We start from the raw sequence: 6053 nt of genomic DNA, 5'->3' as shown, positions 1-6053 counted from the left end.
TCCTTTCTTGTTGAGAGGGAGTGTTAAAAATAGCAACAAGAAATGATAAAAATAGAATCCTGTATATTCCAATTTTAATTTGTCCTTGAATTAAAATTCGAATTTAGTCTCACAAGCTGCTTGAAAAATAATTAATTAATTCATTATAGATTAATTAGTTGGAGAAATTCAAGTTAGAAGTCTTTAAAAAATCATGCAATAGTCATCCCTTAAATTAAGGAGATTATCCCTTAATTAAGGAGATAAGAATGAGTTATATTTGAGTTGTAATTAGTTAGCTCAGTTAACTAAGTTAAGTCCAGTTAAATTAGTTCCAAACAGTTTGATGAACTAATTGTGAGTTCAGTTAGTTAATGCATGCTTGCATCCAACTAGTGTACACCAGATAACTGAAGATTCTCTCATCAGTAACTCATGCATGTCTATTCAGGGAAAGACCTAGTTGAGATTAAAGATAGGGATAGGTTACTATTTGTTATAGACATTTTTGGGCCTTACAGCATGAAGCATGAAATGTCAATAATCTGAGGGATCCAAAGTCCCTAAACATGTTGTTCCTACCCCTAGAGGAACAAGGTCAGCAAACCACAGCACTGAAAATCAGTTCTCCACCTGAAAGCACTCAAAAACAAGCTAATTCTGGATCATGTCAACTGCTCCACTGAGCATCTGCGCTGAATGTCAACTGCTCCACTCTGTACTTGCGCTGAATGTCAAATCTAATGAAGGCTACCTGCGCTGGGCGAGATTGGCCAAGTGGCACAGTCATTCTGCAAGGTGTCAAATGCCTAGGAAGCTTCCAAAATGACACTTGGATCAGGGAATTCGCCTTGTGATGAGTAAGAGGATCTAGACCTCCAAGTGGAAGCAAGAAACTCCAAGTGGACTCAAGAACTGAAGAATAACTGAAGTGGGAGAGGACACTAGTCAGCTTCATGCCAGCCTCAAGCTGACTCATGCTTTCTCCAAAACTTCTATATATAGAGCTCTCTCATGAGGTCTATGGAGGCTGGAATTTTGTGCAAGTAAGGAAGTGCTGTTGGTTTGAGTATAGAACTATTGGGTGATTTGCTTGAAGGAGGTGAAGAGGAGATTTCTTTCTGCTGGGAGGTGTTGCTGGATTGGGCCTACTATGGTTGTAACACTCTCAGAACTTTACTTCTTCCATTAATAAAGTATTTGAGGTTCTTCTATATGCATGTGTCTCATTGGTGAATTGATGCTTGTATATTTGATTTATTCTAATCCCTGAATCAATTATGGATGTATGCTTCTTGTAGTTTCCTCTTCTTGTGCTTTTACAGGATCTTTGTGTAGCTGGGCCGGTGAAAGAGCAAGGAGCTAGGAGCAAGCAGCAAAGAGGGAAGATTGGATCAACCATTAGCGGAAGATAACGGTTAGTGGATCCCCTTTCTCTTCTCTCTCTCATCTCATAAAGAAGTAATCTTGAATAGCATTGCATTCAGTTGTTGTTGAGGTACTATCACCCTTAGAGTGGGATAGGGTCATTCCATATTGGATACTTTTCCCAACAACAAATTGGCGACTCCACTAGGGATCGTATCTTGTTGGTTGTTTGTGTTTTTGCTATTCATTTCATAAACAAAGGGAGTACTGAATCGAACTGTATTTGGATCTTTCAAATACAAAGTAGAGGGCAGCTACTCTAGCTCAGTTTCTGGGCAAGTTTATAATTTGAAGAGATGATCCACAAGGACTCTAATAAGCTCTTAGTGATAGCTTTTCATCCTCCTTTTCATCCCTTAGTGTGTCCTCGACTGATAGCTTCTGATTTGAGCCAAAACTGTGAATTTTTGAGCAATCTGTGACCCGGAAACCAAGAGAAACGAAAGTTTCCTTCTTCAGTGCAGGCTGTACAAAGGCTGTCTGCATTTCAGCGCAGTTCCCGAAGGGGCTACCTGCGCTGAAGGTCAAACAGACAGTGTCCCACTTGCGCTGGACCAGTCTTGCCTTGTGCTACTGGGGTTTCCTGTTGTTTCTTGCCCTGTTTTCACTCTTGTTTTGTTGTTTGTTACCAGTCAATGTGCCTATCTGAAACCAATTTTCCTTGTCACTATTCCACCTCGGTTGTATAAAGAAACTGTGTTTGTTCTTTGTGTATTTCTTGTGCATTTACAGTTTCCCATAACGAAAGTGAACTAGTCTTGCTGTGGCCTCTTAGATCTAGACCTGTGATAAAGTGTCGTTTTGATCTTAAGAGTTAATTTATTTGTTGTTCATAGCTGATTGAGCTTTTGCTTTCGTCATATGGTTTGAATTTATATATTTCTAGTGTCGAAACAAGTAAATCTTAAGGTGTCTTTTGATTTTGGACAAGCTTGTTTGCTTTCACTTGAAATTGAATTCAAAGTTATACAACAGCTTTCTTTTTGTATCGCACCAACATTAAGAAAGAGAAAAGAAATACTTGCATTGTGCATGTGCATTATGACAGTTTGCATGTTGATTTAGGGAAAAAGTGCATTAGTGTGTGCTCTATGATCTGTGTGAAAAGGTGTTATCTTTCTTTTCCCTCAGTAGTTAAGGTTTTCAAAGTTGAAAGATTTAAAAGCTTGCTTATCATCTTAGACTGCATTTAGGAGTGTTATCATACATCTCGTGGTGATCCATAAAAGCAAACTGCTAAACAAGATCAACCTTAAAATAAATTGAATTTACATAACAACGCATTGAAACATAACGCAAACACATAGAGGTCTAAGCTAGAGACGTGTTCCGGCGTCGTTAAACGTGATATCTTAGCGTTGAGTGGTTGGGTGATTCCTCCACGGTGAAGCGATAAGTATCAATACGGACTTGTGCTCCCACGTACCGTCTCATATATATTGGGAGACCCCTATAGGATCAAAGCCTTTATCCATAGGAAACCGTGTCGGCCGCCCTACTGATCGCAATGCAGTGAACACAGCATTCACGAAGATCGACCACTCGTACCGTAAAACGTATTCTGTGGTTTTGTGAAAGGTTTGGCACACCCTCTGCCTAGATCTCCAGAGCAGTTTCTTTTGGCCTTTTTCAAACTATATAACTGAAAATGTCCAACCGAGCATTTGTCACTTCGGGCTCGTTAATACATCGAAGGAGACTAGATTCATCTTTAGCTTTTTCTCGACTCTTAAAAAGTGAAAAAGCAAGTTGTGTCTAAGCGTCGTTATAAAATTTATTTTAAACGGAACATAATCACCTTCTATTCCCGCGTTGATCTGTAGGTTGAGAACATGGAACGCCCCAACCAAGGAATTCCACATGATGGAAATCCTAGTCCTTTCTCCTCTTGGGGAGAAGTTGGTGCACCCCACATGGCCACATTGTCGCTTCCAGGACTGACAATTGGTCTGCCTATTTGTCTATTCTCAACTAATGTAGTTCAGAACACCATGGTTCCTGAACAGTCGAGTCAACAGTTAGATGAGTCTAGAGCTGCCCACCGGCCTTCTACTTCCTATAACTCTTCCTCCAATCCTTCATCTTCGAAAGGTGGAGCCGGCAAAAGCCAAGCTCCCATGGAGAAGAAGGAAAAGAAGAAGAAAGAGAAGAAGAAGAAGAAGGAGCCTAAGGCGACTGGGGGCAAGCAAAAGACATCTAACAAAAATCCACACATAGCACAGACCGAGCCTAAATCGCCATGTGTCATATGTAAAGGAGACCACTTCCATAGAGATTGTCCCTGTATTCCCCGGATACTAAGGGACTGGTCCCCTCGGTTGCACAATTCGGGAGCATCAACCTCTGATAGCCAGGTTGAGTGCTTACCGTCAACCAGCGAAAGTGAAGGTTCAAGACAAAAGGTGGGAGCAAGATCCCCCTGTAGACTGTGTGAAGGCGACCACGCCATCCACCGTTGTCCCTTCTTAGACGAAGCGAAGAGAGTTTTGGAATATCGTCCGGTTTCACCGTTGAGACTTCCTCCTGGATACAAAAAACTCGTGCCAAGTCCTTCGTTGGTTGAAAACACAGCTGGCCTGCTCAAGTGGTCAGCTGAAGCGTCAGTCATTGAAAATGAACCTACTGAATCCAGACCAGACGAAAGTCTAAAGGTCGATGCGGCAGCTGACCCGGTTCTTCCTTCAGAGGTTTCATCCTCAAATGACACCGTCACTGAAGATTCATCCTCAAATGACACCCTCACTGAAGAGAATAAGGATGACACCATCCAGATTCTTTTCATCAACACAGATTCTAATGAGCATCAGGGCAATGCGCCCATTCCTTTATCGCAGGAAGGAACATCTTCAGAATCATATCCGGCCGTGTATTCGGTCCCACCACCAAGCAACCTAGTTGTGTCCTTTGATTGGAACCAACTAGGCAGACCCCGGTTGCCAGCCAGTATACCATTCAGAATCATAGTCCAAATTTATAGAATGGTGATGGTTGGGACTATCATTGATGAAGGGGCATCTGTGAGTATCCTTTCCTCTGTTGCTTGGAAAGCACTGGGTTCCCCGGCGCTTTTGCCTGAGATAAGAAATCTCTCGGGCTTTGACAAAGGAACCAGTCGACCATTAGGGATCCTCCCCAATGTGCCTGTTACATTGAAAGGGAAGACCGTTCAAATAAATGTGATGGTCTTTCAAGGACCCTTGGATTATAACCTACTCCTTGGACGTGACTATATATATTGCATGGGAGCTATAGTCTCCTCACTCTTTAGAGTAATGTGTTTTCCACATGAAGGAAGGGTGGTCAAGCTCGTAGACCAACTTTCCTTTCCAAGATCACGCATCGCAAATAGTCAAATATCAACCCTCAATTGTCTATTCACTCAAGAAATGTCTCCACCCCCAGTCCTCCTTCCCGATGAGTGCGAGTGATTCGGAAAGATGGGACTGGAACCCAGGGGGCATGCATCCTGGTCTGCTTCGGGCAGAGGAAACCCTGGGTATAAGGTAGAATTTCCGCGAAAGAATATGACTAGTCCATACCCCGTCCGTGGATGGAAGAGGGGTTGTTCTAGAATAGGATTCTTTTGTTAAGGTCACGTGTCTGACAAAGGTCATTCACCATTGTCTACTATGGGAGGCAGTGCCGAGGAAGTGTTCAGTTTGAAAGATTAACAGAACAATCTTTGGGTAACCAGAAAGAGGTAAGCCTCACCCTTTAAAGCAAATGTTTTATCGGATAAGTAGGGGCAGCCTTGAAATTGTACTTTATACCTGGGGGCATGCAAACCTTTTGGAGTGCAAGCTAAGAGCGGTTGTTTATCTGTTTTTGGGATTAGCCGTTTCCGAACTTGCATAAAGAAAGGATGAGTAGGAGCATAGCTTTGGTAAGGCGCAAGCTCTATAAAAAATGGGATCTTTCAGGAGACGTTCTTATCTTATGACTGGTATTTCGAGCAGTTTTAGCATAGAGTTCATGCTCGTTAAAAAATAAACGCAAGATTCGAGCAGTTTTACCGTGGAATTTATGCTCGTTAAAAAATAGAAAAGCATGAGCAAGAGTTTCCCCCAGAGTTCAAGCTCATTAAAAAATGAACCTATTTCGGTAAATAACCATTGTGATCGTAAATTTATTAGCCATAAAAAGCCTTGGTCGTGTTTGCACCCGCCACCTCCATTCCATTTGGCCGATCGTTCACTCCCATATGATTGTTTACCCATTTTGAGGAACAACTGCGAAGAGTGATTTCACTTAGCCATCCTTGTGACACTGCCGTGATTGGAAATTTCCAACCTGTACCTGGAATCTGCTGCTATCCCTGTTTATCACTCGTTCCTCAAAAGACGAGTCTTCTTTGAGCTCTTTTCATCTGACTCGTAAAATATGAAAAGTTTGCCGAGTTTTGGCCTTCCAGCTCGTTAAAAGGACCGGAAGAGCTATCCCTCCTCTAGATTTTAATCTTTTTGGACCTGAGGGATTATTGCACAAAAAGGTCGAGCGCTTGTTTTATTCGGCTCGTTAAAATTATCGAAAATTCATCCCTTCTGTATTGTTTTATACTTTTTCGGACTTAAGGGATTAGATGACGAAAAAGGAATTTTGGAGTTAACTTTCTGTACCTTTTCAGACTCTCTAAAAATGAAAAGGAC

The sequence above is a fragment of the Pinus tabuliformis genome, chromosome 5_1 (genome assembly GCF_031772625.1).
Source record: "Pinus tabuliformis cultivar Carrire ecotype Pingquan chromosome 5_1, CPIR1, whole genome shotgun sequence".
In the NCBI taxonomy this organism is placed as follows: Eukaryota; Viridiplantae; Streptophyta; class Pinopsida; order Pinales; family Pinaceae; genus Pinus; species Pinus tabuliformis.
The sequence above is the reverse complement of the archived record's forward strand: the minus strand, read 5'-3'. Positions refer to the sequence as shown.